General features: G+C 34.6%; 1 long non-coding RNA gene across 3 annotated transcripts in view; it reads right to left on the bottom strand.

Annotated features, from left to right (window-relative positions):
- Positions 1–14739, bottom strand: part of LOC309620775 — a 164085-nt gene that overhangs the window by 128015 nt on the left and 21331 nt on the right. For 2 of the 3 annotated variants that reach the window (XR_014239617.1, XR_014239618.1), the window contains one exon: positions 941–5284. The exons of the other annotated variant lie outside the window; for it this stretch is intronic. This is a non-coding gene — a long non-coding RNA (uncharacterized lncRNA). Of the gene's footprint in view, positions 1–940; positions 5285–14739 lie in introns of those variants that run through there. 3 annotated transcript variants of the gene reach the window in all.

The raw sequence follows: 14739 nt of genomic DNA, 5'->3' as shown, positions 1-14739 counted from the left end.
TATTTTATTCACTCATGACTCCTCAATGAAGCCTAGAACATGTATCTGCATATAGCCAACCCTCAAATGATTATGGAATTAAATCAAGCTTACAATGTTAAATTCTAGAAAATAGTAACTACAAAAGAATGGAGTCATCTTGTTTGATTGATGAATGGATGAATGGAAGTATGAACAAATAAATGAATGAACTAACCACTCTTTAAAAGAAGTGTGTTACTTTGATAAGAAGTCATGGTAGTAAATTTGAGGTGGAGAAAATATTATGATAAAAAGAATAAAGATGGAATCATACATGAAACATTTAAGGATGAATGAGTAAAAGATCCTACTGGTAGTACAGGGATCACATAAAAGAGAAGGATAAGACAATAGATGAGTATGGACTAAGGAGTGTTGTGAATGGTAGTTTAACAAGTTTAGCCTACACTCCCTGGACAATGGTGAAAGTCTGAAGGTTTCTGATCAGTTTAATAGTTATTTTAGAATAATGAAGCAATAGTGGTAAATTTGAGTTGAATAGAAAAGAGATTTGAGTTGACAAATCCATTAGTAGCTATACTAATATTCTACCTCTATATAAAAAAAATATGGGGGCTTCCCTGGTGGCGCAGTGGTTGAGAGTCTGCCTGCTAATGCAGGGGACACGGGTTCGAGCCCTGGTCTGGGAAGATCCCACATGCCACGGAGCAGCTGGGCCCGTGAGCCACAACTACTGAGCCTGCGCGTCTGGAGCCTGTGCCCCGCGACGGGAGGGGCCGCGATAGTGAAAGGCCCGCGCACCGCGATGAAGAGCGGTCCCCGCACCGCGATGAAGAGTGGCCCCCAATTGCCTCAACTAGAGAAAGCCCTCGCATGAACCGAAGACCCAACACAGCCAAAAATAAAATAAAAATAAATAAATAAAGTAGCTATAAAAAAGAAAAGTGCTTTAAAAAAAAATATGGATCTGAATTTCAGTGTTGGCACTGGAAATGTTAAAGAAAAGAAAAGTTATATAGGTACTATTGGAGATAGTATATCTATAATTTTACATAACTGTATATCTATATTTTATATAACTATAAAATTACAAGATTTGGTGAATAAATGTATATGGGGGTATATGGAGAACAGTACAACAAATCTATGTCTTACCTGTTCAGAGAAATGTTTCAGTAATGTAATACGTTTAATGAGGTGGTTTTTCAGACTGGAAAATTCTGACATGCAATCAAATGGAGGGCTGCCAGGGAAAGATGACAAGAGATTCCATCAATCTCAGTTTCACTGAGTACCACAGCTTTATACCTTAGGAAAGTGAAAATTATAATCCACAATATGTAGAGCTTTAGATCACTTTGTAAAAGTGCCAAGGGTCATCTAAATTCTAAACATCACAAAGTTACATCAAAAAATAACAGAAAGCTTACACGGAAGATGATCAATGTAATATATCTATGGCCTCGATAAAGTGGTAGGATGATAGGTGCACAATTTACAGCAGTTATTCCTGTTTTCAAGTTGCTATCAATAGGTGGAAGGCAGAGTAGGTAACTTTTTAATTTTTTACTTTCCTTGGCTAGCTTACTATACAAAGGATTACATGAAAAGAACAAAAGGAAGAAGGAAAAGTATCAAATATTAATTAAGTATGTAATCCACAAGTAGATTATCTACCCCTTGAAAAATAGATTGGCTGTATCTGGCAATTCATTTTATTTGCCACAAATAAAAAAAAAAGATATATTTTACTTAGGGCACTATAATCAATTGAAAACTTTTGGGTTTATTACTTTTGTCTAGCATAACTCTTAGACTTCTGTGATTTGGAGGACATGTAATCACAAGTAATAATTTGAATTAGGTGATAAAACCTACATAACTTTTTTGGAAAATAATCAGCATTATAATCTAAAAATGGAGAACAATTTTCAGAATGTCATTTGTAAAATAAATTAACAAGCATTAAAATGCTGAAATCGTATTTACTCTCACATGGGAAGTGAAATTTTAGTTTTAAGAATTAGCAAGAAAAAGTAATTTATAACTCCTTCCCCAAATTCCTAGGAGATTACAATCCCTGGTTTTTACATGAAAGTGCCATTTTCTGGAGGTCTATCTATAAAACACATAAGAGCATGGGCAATGATTCAAATCTGTTCTTATAATAAGTTTATAAATTTATGTGGCAAAAGTATCTGCCAGATCCATAGGATAATCTCCTGTAACTATGTCCAGGATATGAAACATGTGAGCAAAATTCCCTAGGCAGTTTTTTCCATCTTATTTATTTCTGGACCAAAAAAATGAGCAAATAGGCAAGAAAATATTGGGTCACCCACCTACCACCTCACCCCACACTATCCCTTAATTCTTAACGTGAAACATGCTCAATTTATATTTCCTTAGAAGTAGAATCTTGGGTAGTTATGCTTTGATAAGTGGTCTTGAGTTACTACGTTACCCTCCTCAATAAATTTTGTCACAAATCTGTTTACCTCAAATAAGTAAGCCACTTAAAATTTTAATGACTAATGGAAATATAACATAATGAGAGAAATCCTTGTGAACAGATTAAGATTTCTATGTAGTACCATAATTAAGAACGTTTTAATACCCATAACTTCTCTAATAAATCTTAAAATGTTTATTCTATTACTAATAAAGCAGAACTTAAATGTAGCTCTCTCATCTGTATCTAAGCTTATAATGCTGGTAAAGTCAATTTTTTGTACACTGTAGTTCAGTTGAAAAGTTCTAGTAATTCACAAAAAAGGATAATATCTTTTAGGAAAACTCAACGAAGAGGAAACTGTTCCTGGAAAGAGGTCATATAAGTACATTTCCCTCTTTTACCATGATGACATCTTGATTAAACTCCTGAATTCATTTCAATTCTGAAAAATACTTATTATCTCTATCACCAAGGTGACTCACCAGATTTATATCCTTCTTTCTAATAAAGTTGAAATAAATTTTAGGCCTGAAATCATATATTTGATTAAATCAAATAAATTACTATTTTGGATTACAATTTGAAAAAAAAATTAATGCTAATAATGGAAAATTTACATTTTAACAGAATCTTTCCCATGTTTTCTTTTAGAAACACAGAGATTAGGCCAATTTTAGGGTAAACCATAGAGATAATTTTTCCCACTGACACAATTACTTGATTACTTGAGAGAAAAGAAGGAACAATTCCTCCAACTGATACTCCAATTCCTCCACTTGACACACAGATAAGGGAAATTTAATTAATCTATAGGAAATGCAATTAGGCTGAGCCCCAACAATTCTTAAAATCCATGTGACTCTCTGATCAGAAATGAGCCAGATGAGTCCCTGACACAATTTTCAAGGTATTTGGACTTTCCTAGGAGGGCTTTGGAAAATCAAAAGCAATTAAAGCTAAGAAATTTAAAAGTACTAAGGTGTTTCATAGCAACCACGACCAGTGCAAAACACATCATTGGTTTTTTTAATGTATTTCATTCATAATATTTTATGTGTTCAAAGATAATATATAGAATGTTCAATAAGTGCTCAGCTTAGTAAAATGGTTAGTTTGAATAACTCTTATTAATAGTCACTAGTTCTTAAGCAAGAACCATGAGAATCTGTTATGTTGTAAATTGAAGTTTAAAATCTTCAAGCAGTTGGAAAAAGAAGATGCTAAGATGATCCATAAATCTGCCATATTCAAAAGCTGTTATATGAGGTCACTTTGTATAGATTATATAATTTATGAAAGAGGAATCTGACTAATTGTCTGAAGGACTACTCAATACAAAATACTGCAGGAGCAATATAAGCCCCGTTTAGTCTTCCCTGGTTCCAGTGATGAAAGTAAAAAAGCTCTCAAATTGGTGATGTAGTGAAATTGTACCAAAGAGTGCTTCTTAATACTGAGACCATGATGTGAATTTTGTAATGAGACTACTTTAATTAAATGAGAAAATTTAATACTGTGAATTATCAAACATCAGTGAAGCAGATTATATTCATTTTGGGGGTCTTTTTGTTGTCACTACCCAGTCCTGCAGCTATCTTTGCTGTCTGCCCATTATCCTTTTCCCTATTCTCTTTATGTTGAATTTATTCCAAGGATTCCATTATTTCCTTTGTCTAAGCTTGTTACCAGATAGATATTTGTAAGGCTCTCAGAAGAGAGGAAGTAGAGGAACTGATGAATGTCCTAAATTTCTTCTAACATTCAATTTGAAATTTTTTGAACAAGTGGGTCAGTCACTTCATCCCTTCTTTATGTGAACAAAATGGGTTTGTCAATCAAGTATGAATTGCAATGAAAAGAAATGATAATCAGTAAGAGAGCAAGTAACAAAGAGGGAGGAGAAAAGTGTCATTACTTCTCCCTCTTATACCTCTCTGCTTGATCATAAAAGCATGCTTCCCTCTTTTACTATCTAATTTCTCTATCTTTGGGATGTAATACTTTCCAATAGGGGAAGCAAAAAGCCTAGAAATAAATATACATATAATGCTTCATTTGTGTGTAGGATATAGAGTTGACTATAGTCTTTGAGAAAAACGACAATTTCAAAATTGAAATATTAATAGACTACCTGCAGATTATTATCAAAACAAGATTAGAAATCATTAGCTTTTGATTTCTGTAGCCTTCTCTTAGTAATACAGAGTTTTAAGAATAGGATTGACTCGTTTATAAAATATCCCTAATGTAATTTATATATATATGAAAAAAAAACTATTTTGCCCAGATGTGGTAATTTAAAACTCTGTTGTAACTTTCATGCATCCCTGAAAGACTGTAGAGAAACAAGCTCTCTTTCTAATGAAGCAGTAGAAAAGTGAATCCTTTGTAAAATAAATAACTTTTCTGTAAAATGATTTTTTTCTATAAAAAGTCAGATGATCAAATATTGGATCATTTAAAGGGACTTATATAACAGTGTTCTTCATTCTAGGGAAATATTCAGAGGATCAATAAAAATCTATAACTGTCTTTGAAAGATACTGTGGAAATAAAATCCAATTCATTCAGAAGTTTTCTTAAGAGGGGAAAAAGAGCGGAAAATGCAACTATCTTAAAGCTTTATAGATCACATATTAGGAATTACCTTTCCAGAATGTTTAGTATCATCTTGACCATATTAATCAGTTCAAGAGCAGCAGTAAGAATGTTATAAGGCGGTTGTTCATAAGTGCCATGTAGAGTACGTGCCCTTCTTCTTTCCGATATCATGAAAAGAACACGGTCCATAGCATGCTCAAGATGTTCACTTTGTTTTCTGAATCTGGTAGGCATCTTTTTGTCATTCTGAAATTAAAGTGGGAGTTTGGGGGAAAGATATAAGGCAGCACTTATCTAACACACTATAAATATGGAATAGGTTCAACAGCAACACCATTTAGCCAAAGTCATGTAAGAGGGATGCAAAATTACCATCAGACACTGTTCATTATTTACATATTGTTTCTGGTAATACTTATATCACTCATGGTAGTAATTATCTAAAGTGTATGAAAACAGTAAGATTCATCCATGGAAATACTGAGGTATGTAATTTTAGAATGTGGCAAAAATTACCTGTCCATAATTAGGACATGTTAATTCTGGTACTGCCTTATTAGTACACCTACCTCATTTTCTTTTTAGAGTATAATCTTGTAAGGGGAAAACCCACACTACTTTGTATTCTGGACAGGATTGTGTATAGATCTAAGAGATAGGAAAGGGAATCCTTACTTTTCATTTATCTCAGAGCCCTGTAAAATGTGTGTAGTCCTATCTAATTTAAACATACAGAAGCTGTAAGATTATTAATTGGGTATTAAATGTACCACTTCAAGTGATTAGACACTTGTCTCATTTACCTATTTCATCTTTGCACGAACGTGTATACATACACTCCCCTTCATCACACTTTGTCCAGAGTCTCATCAAATGGCTATCAGAAATAACCACAGAATTGCAATAATAGCGCCATGTAGCCTCTTCTTTGGAAGAAGTTACTCTAGCTTCCATATTTAATGGTCAGGAAATAATTTGTGATTTACTAAGTAGTGAGGACACCTAGCAAAAAGGATTTACCCTTTTAGTCTTTGAAATTCTGAGGTTCAGGGAAATTTTATTCAATTATGGAAGAGATAAGTTTATAAGTATTTCTGGCCTGGGTCCAATAAGATATTATGTGAAAATATCATATTAATATAACTTCTCATTCTAATGTAAAGTTTGTCATGTAATATGTTCAGATGTTCAACCTTAGTGTTTCACTCTAAATATTGCGAACCAACCTAATCATAGGTCATCTTCCAGATTTCTGATGAATAGCTTTGTTTTGGTAGTATCCACTGCCTGCACATAAGCTTGCTTTACATTTGTTGATTGGCAAAGTAATATGTGTATTTGGGCATTTTTCCTTTTTTCAAATGGTTTTAGCATATGAAGAAGAAAGTAACAGAAAATTATGGCTACTGGTTTTCTTACTTATGGATGTCAGATTGAAAGTATCAATGCCAACATTTAACATATAAACATAAGTATGCTTTTACTTTCATCTTCTGCTTCCCAACATTCTTCATCTTCTATTGCTACAATCTTGAATTTTAAATACAAACTATTATCATTAATGTTAAAATAAATTAATGTTATTTGAGGTGTATACTTTATCTTTCAAGATTTTTTTCAAAATTTTCTGTTAAGTTTATAACCATATTAATGAAGATTATTTTGACAAACTACACTTTACTAGTTTCATTCCTCATTGTCAGTTCTTTTATACCACAGCCTCTCTGTTCTTGAATTATTTATTTTTATTCATCTTTGGTCAGCTGAAACACATCTTCCAGTAATTTTAAAGAATTAATGGGATTTATTTCCTGACTTTGTAGTCGTAACACATTATTGACTGGGGGATTTCTGCAGAAACTAACGCCTGTGGCTGTAATACATCTCCAGTAAAAAATGTGTTAAGAATATTTTAATTTGCCAACTTACATAAATGGTTTCCCAAAATTACATGGCTAATTATTAGAAGAACTTATCCTGGAAACAGAGGTCTCCTGATGCTCAGTGCTCCCCTTCTACTACATTATTAAGTGTATTTGGTCCTGGAGGGACAGGGAAAGATGGGAATTTTTTGATGCATGCCATTTGTTGGTGTGGTGAAATGGAAAGACATCTAGGTCTGGTGTGAGATCTGAGTTTGTACAAATCACTTAAATGTCTCAGAGCCTTGGTTTCTTTTTTGTTTCTCTCTAAAATGTGGATAATAATAACACCTGCTTTATCCATGTATAGTATTGTTAAAGATATCAAATATTATGCATAAAAGAACTATTGTTTATATACAATTAGTATATGCCAAAAAGAATCACAATATTTTAGGAATTAACCACCAAATTCTAAATGGTGGCTTATCTAATTGCAGTCCTAAGGAAACTTCAAAGAAATCAAACAGCTAGCCCCTCTGATATTCTAAGTAAATTTGAATTGACTTTTCAAATGTAGTTTTTGAAAATTCTGTTAAGATTAAACAATTGATAAATAGTATTCTTTTTTTGTATGATCCTACACTAGACCTCCTTTAAAGAGTGAAAATCATATCAGATATATGTTTTCTTTTTTTTTTTTTTTTGGTTTAAAAATCATTTTACAGAGAGCAAACCTTTTTTTCAGTAAGTCCAATACAACTAGGTCAAGTAACTTATACTTTGGGAATGTCTAGAATTGATAAATGAAACACCAGGATTGCCAAACTGGTAATTATTTTAGCATGCAGAGTAATAGCAAATAATGCCATTTAAGTTGTGAAAGAGAGGCTCTTGTTTCAAAATTTTAAAGGCATATATAATAGCACACTAATGGGAAATTTTCTTTATTAATTAAACATATGAAAAAAGTAATAAAGGTGTCTGACAAAAGGGTTTCTCAAGTGTTAGCTTGCCCTACGATATTGAATTTCCTTTGAAACTATGAAGGTCATAGTGTGCCACAAGAAATATTTATTTACTTCAACTCTTTGTGATCTTATAAGCATGCTGAGAACCAAAAAACACAGCCCCTCATGTTTCTATTAAAGTTTGAACTACAGACTTTTCAGATGCTATTATCACTCATGAAATGAAATAAGTCAATTCTTTTGTCTAGTTGATAGTTAATTACTTTTTGTTAGTATATGATCTTCAGTAGTTAGAGAGTATAGAGCTTTCAAGAATTGATGACAATAATAATAGTAGAAAGAAATGCCATGTGCACATCCTTTAGCTCTGAGAAACACATTTTATCCCATCAAAGCTGACAGAGGAGGAGATCGGCCAAGTTGATGGCAAAAGATCCTGAGTTCACTTCCTCTCACAAGCACACCAAAATCACAACTATATGCAAAACAACCATTGATGAAAAAGACCAGAACCTACCAGAAAAGATTTTCTACAACTAAAGACATAAAGAAAGAACCACAACAAGATGGGTAGGAGGGGCAGACTCATGATATAGTCAAGTCACATACCCCTGGGTGGGCAACCCAAAAACTGGAGAATAATTACATTGCACAGATTCTCTACAGGAGTGAGAACTCTGAGCCTCACATTGGGCTCCCCAGCCTAGGGGTCTTGCACCAGGAAGATGAGCCTACAGAGCATTCGGCTTTGAAGGTCAGTGGGGCTTAATTTTAGGAGTCCCACAGGAATGGTGAAAATAGAGACTTCACTCTTAAAGGGTGCACACAAAATACACACAACAGGATCCAGGGCAAAGGCAGTAATTTGCTTTAAACCTGGGTGAGATCTATCTGCTGGCCTTGGAGAGTCTCCTGGAGAGGCAGGAGGCAACTGCAGCTCACCCTGGGGAAATAGACACTTATGCAAGCCATTCTTGGGAGCACCTTCTACCACATGGACACTGGTGCTGGCAGACACCATTGTGGAATCCTCCCTCTAGCTCACTAGTGCCAAGACCTGGCCCTAACCAACAGCCTGTAGGTGCCACTGCTGGGATGCCTCAGGCCAAGGAACTAACTGGGTGGGGACAGAGCCACACCCATCAGTAGAGAGGCTACCTAAAGACCTCCTGAACTCACAGCTGCCTCTAGACATGCCTCTAGGCATGACTCTGCCCAGCAGAGGGGCCAGGACCCAGCTTCACTCACTAGTGGGCAGGCACAAGCTTCAGAATAACCTGGGCACCCACCCTGCCTCCAGGAAGCCTGCTCTAGCCTCTGGACCAACCTCACCCACCAGGGGACAGACACCAGATGCAAGAAAACCACAGTCCCACAGCCTACAGATCCAGTATGCTCAGAGTAGGCTAGACCTTACCCTGGGACCAGCTGGGTCCCAGCCCTGTCCACTAGCAGGGGAGTGTGCTTCTGGAATGCATAGGACATCTCCTAGAGAAGGCTACTTCTCCAAGGTCAAGAAATGTAACTAACCTACCACACGCATAAAAATAAAAACAGAAAATTAGACAAAATAAGGCAGCAGAAAAACATGTTCTAGATGAAGAAACAAGATAAAACCCCAGAAGAATTAAGTGAAGTGGAGATAGGAAACCTACCTGAGAAGGAGTTCAGAGTAGTGATTATAAAGGTGACCAAAAACTCAGGAGAAGCATGGACATACACAGTGAGAAGTTAGAAGTTTTTAACAAAGGGTTACAAAATATAAAGAACATCCAAACAGAGATGAAGAATACAACAACTGAAATGAAAACTACACTAGAAGAAATCAACAGTAGACTAAATGATACAGAGGAATGGACCATCAAGCTAGAAGACAGAGAAGTTGAAATCACTGAAGTTGAACCAAAAAAAAAGAAAAAAAGAAAAAAGAATGAAAAGAAATTAAGGCAGTTTAAGAGACTTCTGGGACAACATCAAGTGCACTAATACTTACATTACAGGGGTCCCAGAAAGAGAAGAGAGAGGTTCAGAGAACATATTTTAAGACATAATAGCTGAAAACTTCCCTAACCTGGGTAAAGAAACAGATATCCAAGTCTAGGAGGTGCAGAGAGTCCCACACAGGATTAACCCAATGAGGAACACACCAAGACATGTTGTAATTAAAATGACAAAAATTAAAGATAAAGAGAGAATATTAAAAGCAACAATGTAAAAGCAACAAATAACCTACAAAGGAATACCCATAGGCTATATCAGCTGACTCTTCAGCAGAAACCCTATGAGCCAGAAAGGAGTGGCACAATATATTTAAAATGATTCAAGGGAAAAACCTATAACCAAGAATACTCTAGCAAGCAAGGTTCTCACTCATATTTGATGGAGAGATCAAAAGTTTACAGACAATCAAAAGTTAAAAGAGTTCAGCACCACCAAACCAGGTTTACACGAAATGTTAAAGGAACATGTCCTAGCAAGAAACAAAAGGCAACAACTAGAAACATGAAAATTACAAAATGAAAAAGCTCATCAGTAAAGGCAAACATACAGTAAGGTAGGAAATCATCCCCACAGAAAGCTATTAGGAAGGTTGAAAGAAATAATTATTAAGTCATCTATATCCACAATAAGCAATTAAGGAATACACAGAACAATTAGATGTAAAATATGATGTCAAAAATAGTAATCATGAGGGGAGGAGAATACAAATGCAGGGTTTTTAAAATGCATTAGTCTGTGTGTGTGTATGTGATTTAATATGGCTATATTGAAACAACATGGTAAATACTAACCAAAAATCTACTATATATATATATATATATATATATATATATATATATATATATATATATATATACACACACACACACACACACATACATACACATGCATGCATATATACATACACACACACACACACAAAAAGAAAAGGAATCAAAAAATAACACTAAAGACAGTAATCAAATCAAAAGAGAAGAGAATACAAGAAGAAATGAAAAAAAAAACTATAAAAACAAAACCAAAACAATTAACAAAATGGCAATAAGAACATACATATCAATATTTACTTTAAATGTAAAAGGATTAAATGCTTCAATCAAAAGACATAGAGTGGCTGAGTGGATACAAAAACAAGACCCATATATATGCTTCCTACAAGATACTCAAATCAGATCTAAAAGCAAATTCAGAATGAAAGTGAGTGGACGAAAAAAGTATTCCATGCAAATGGAAGTCAAAAGAAAACAGGGGTAGCAATATTTATATCACACAAAATCGACTTTAAAATAAAGAATGTTACAAGAGACAAAGGACACAACATCATGATCAACGGATCAATCCAAGAAGATATAACAATTCTAAATACATATGCACCCCACATAGGAGCACTTAAATACATAAAGCAAATGTTAACGGATATAAAGCAAGAAATTGACAGTAATATAATAATAGTAGGGGACATTAACACTCCAGTTACATCAATGGACAGAACATCCAGACAGAAAATCTGTAAGGAAACACTGGCCTTAAGTGACACATTAGATCAAATGCGCTTAATTGATATATAGAGAGCATTCCATCCAAAAGCAGCAGAATACACATTCTTTTCAAGTGCACATGGAACATTCTCCAGGAGAGATCACATGCTAGGCCAAAAAACAAGCCTCAACAAATTTAAGAGAATAGAAATTATAGCAAGCATTTTCTTTTCTGATGACAATGATATGAAACTAGAAATCAACTACAAGAAAAAAGCTGCAAAAAACACAAACACAAGGAAGCTAAACAGTATGCTACTAAACAAAAAATGGATCACTGAAAAAGTCAAAGAGGAAATGACAAATTACCTAGAGACAAATGAAAATGAAAAAAACAATAATCCAAAACCTATGGGACTCAGCAAAAGCAGTTCTAAGAGAGAATTTTATAGCAATCAAGCTTACCTCAGGAAACAAGAAAAATTTCAAATAAACAACCTAACCTTACATATAAAGGACCTAGAGAAAGAAGAACTAACAAAACCCAAAGGTAGCAGGAAACAAAATCATAAAAATCAGAGCAAAAATTAATAAAATAGAGACTAAAAAGCAATAGAAAATATCAATAAAACTACAAGCTGGTTCTTTAAAAATAAACAAAATTGATAAACTTTTAGCCAGACTAATCAAGGAAAAAGGGGAGAGGGCCCAAATCAATAAAATCAGAAATGAAAAAGGAGAAGTCACAACCGATGCCACAAAAATACATAGGACCATAAGAGACTACTACAGGCAACTATATGCCAACAAAATGGAAAACCTAGAAGAAATGGACAAATTCCTAGAAGTGCACAATTTCCCAAGACTCAACCAGGAAGAAGTAGGAAGTATGAACAGACCAATTACCAGTAACAAAATTGAATCAGTAATTTAAAAAACTCCCAGCAAATAATGTAAATTGATACAGCCACTATGGAGAACAGTATGGAGGTTCCTTAAAAAACTAAAAATAGAACTACCATGCGACCCAGTAATCCCACTACTGGGCATGTACCCTGAGAAAACCATAATTCAAAAAAGAGTCATGTACCACGATGTTTATTGCAGCTCTATTTACAATAGCCAGGACATGGAAGCAACCTAAGTGTCCATCAACAGATGAATGGATAAAGAAGATGTGGCAAATATATACAATGGAATATTACTCAGCCATAAAAAGAAACGAAATTGATTTATTTGTAGTGAGATGGATGGGCCTAGAGTCTGTCATACAGAGTGAAGTAAGTCAGAAAGAGAGAAACAAATACCGTATGCTAACACACATATATGGAATCTAAAAAAAAAAGGTCATGAAGAACCTAGGGGCAAGATGGGAATAAAGATGCAGACCTACTAGAGAATGGACTTGAGGACACAGGGAGGGGGAAGGGTAAGCTGGGACAAAGTGAGAGAATGGCATGGACATATATACACTACCAAATGTAAAATAGATAGCTAGTGGGAAGCAACTGCATAGCACAGGGAGATCAGCTCGGTGCTTTGTGACCACCTAGAGTGGTGGGATAGGGAGGGTGGGAGGGAGGGAGAAGCAAGAGGGAAGAGATATGGGGATATATGTATATGTATAGCTGATTCACTTTATTATAAAGCAGAAACTAACACACCATTGTAAAGCAATTATACTCCAATAAAGATGTTAAAAAATAAAATAAAAAACTCTCAGCAAAAAAATGTCCAGGACCAGATGGCATCACAGGTGAATTCTACCAAACATTTAAAGAAGAGTTAACACCTATCCTTCTCAAACTATTATCAAAAACTGCAGAGGAAGGAACTCCCAAACTCATTCCATGAGGCCAGCAGCACCCTGACACCAAAACCAGAGAAAGATATCACGAAAAAAAAGAAAATTACAGGCCAATATCATTGATGAACATAGATGCAAAAATCCTCAACAAAATATTAGCAAGTCAAACCCAACAATACATTGCAAAGATCATACAACATGGTCAAGTGCGATTTACCCCAGGAATGAAAGGAGTTTTCAATATCTGCGAATCAAACAATGTGATAGACCACATTAATCAACTGAAGAATAAAAAGCACATGATCATCTCAGGAGACTGAGAAAAAGCTTTTGACAAAATTCAACATCCATTTATGATAAAAACTCTCCAAAAAGTGGGCATAGAGGGAACATACCTCAACATAACAAATGCCGTTTTCTCCAAACCTACAGAAAATATAATACCTAACAGTAAAAAGCTGAAAGCCTTCCAACCAAATTCAGAAACAAGACAAGGATGCCCACTTACCACTTCTTTTGAATATAGCACTGGAAGTCCTAGCTACAGAAATCAGACAAGAAAAAGAAATAAAAGGTATCCAAATTGGAAAGGAAGAGGTAAAATTGTCATTATATGTAAATGACATGATAGGCTATAGAAAACCTTAGAGACTCCATACAAAAATATTAGAACTAATAAATGAATTAAGCAAGTTAGCAGCATACAAAATTAATATACAGAAATCCGTTGTAATTTTTACACTAACAATGAAATTTACACTAACAATTTACACTAAGAAAGAGAAAGAATTTATCCTAACGAAAAAAGTGAAAGTAAAAAACCAATCCCTGTAAAAATCAAGTCAAACAAAAATACCTAGGAATAAACCTAAATAAGGAGGTGAAAGACCTATATGCTGAGAACTATAAAAGAGTGATAAAGGAAATTGAAGATGATTCAAAGAAATGGAAAGTTATCCCATGCTCTTGGATTGGAAGAATTAATATTGTTAAAATGGCCATACCACCAAAAGCAATCTATAGATTGCATGTGATCCCTATGAAATTACCCATGATATTTTTCACAGAACTAGGACAAATAATCCTAAAAGTTGTATGGAACCACAAAAGATCCAGAATTGTCAAAGTAATCCTGAGGAAAAAGAACAAACCTGGAGGAAAAAATAGCCCTCCAACATTTCAGACAATGCTACAGAACTACAGTAATCAAAGCAGGGTGGTATTGGCACAAAAACAGACATATAGATCAATGGAACAGAATAGAGAGCCTAGAAATAAATCCACACACCTACAGTCAATTAATCTTTGACAAAAGGGGGCAAGAATATACAATGGAGAAAAGACAGTCTCTTTAGCAAGTGGTGTTGCGAAATCTGGACAGCCTCATGTAAATCAGTGAAATTAAAACACTCCCTCACACTATATACAAAAGTAAACTCAAAATGGTTTAAAGACCTAGATATAAGACATGACACCATAAAACACCTAGCAGAGAACATGGGCAAAACATACTCTGACATAAATAGTACTAATATTTTCTTAGTCTCCCAAGGCAAAAGAAAGAAAAGCAAAAGTAAGCAAA

This window comes from Balaenoptera borealis, assembly GCF_965194805.1.
Source record: "Balaenoptera borealis genome assembly, chromosome: X".
Lineage (NCBI taxonomy): Eukaryota > Metazoa > Chordata > Mammalia > Artiodactyla > Balaenopteridae > Balaenoptera > Balaenoptera borealis.
Note: the sequence above shows the minus strand (reverse complement) of the source record. Positions and strands in the feature narration are given on the sequence as shown.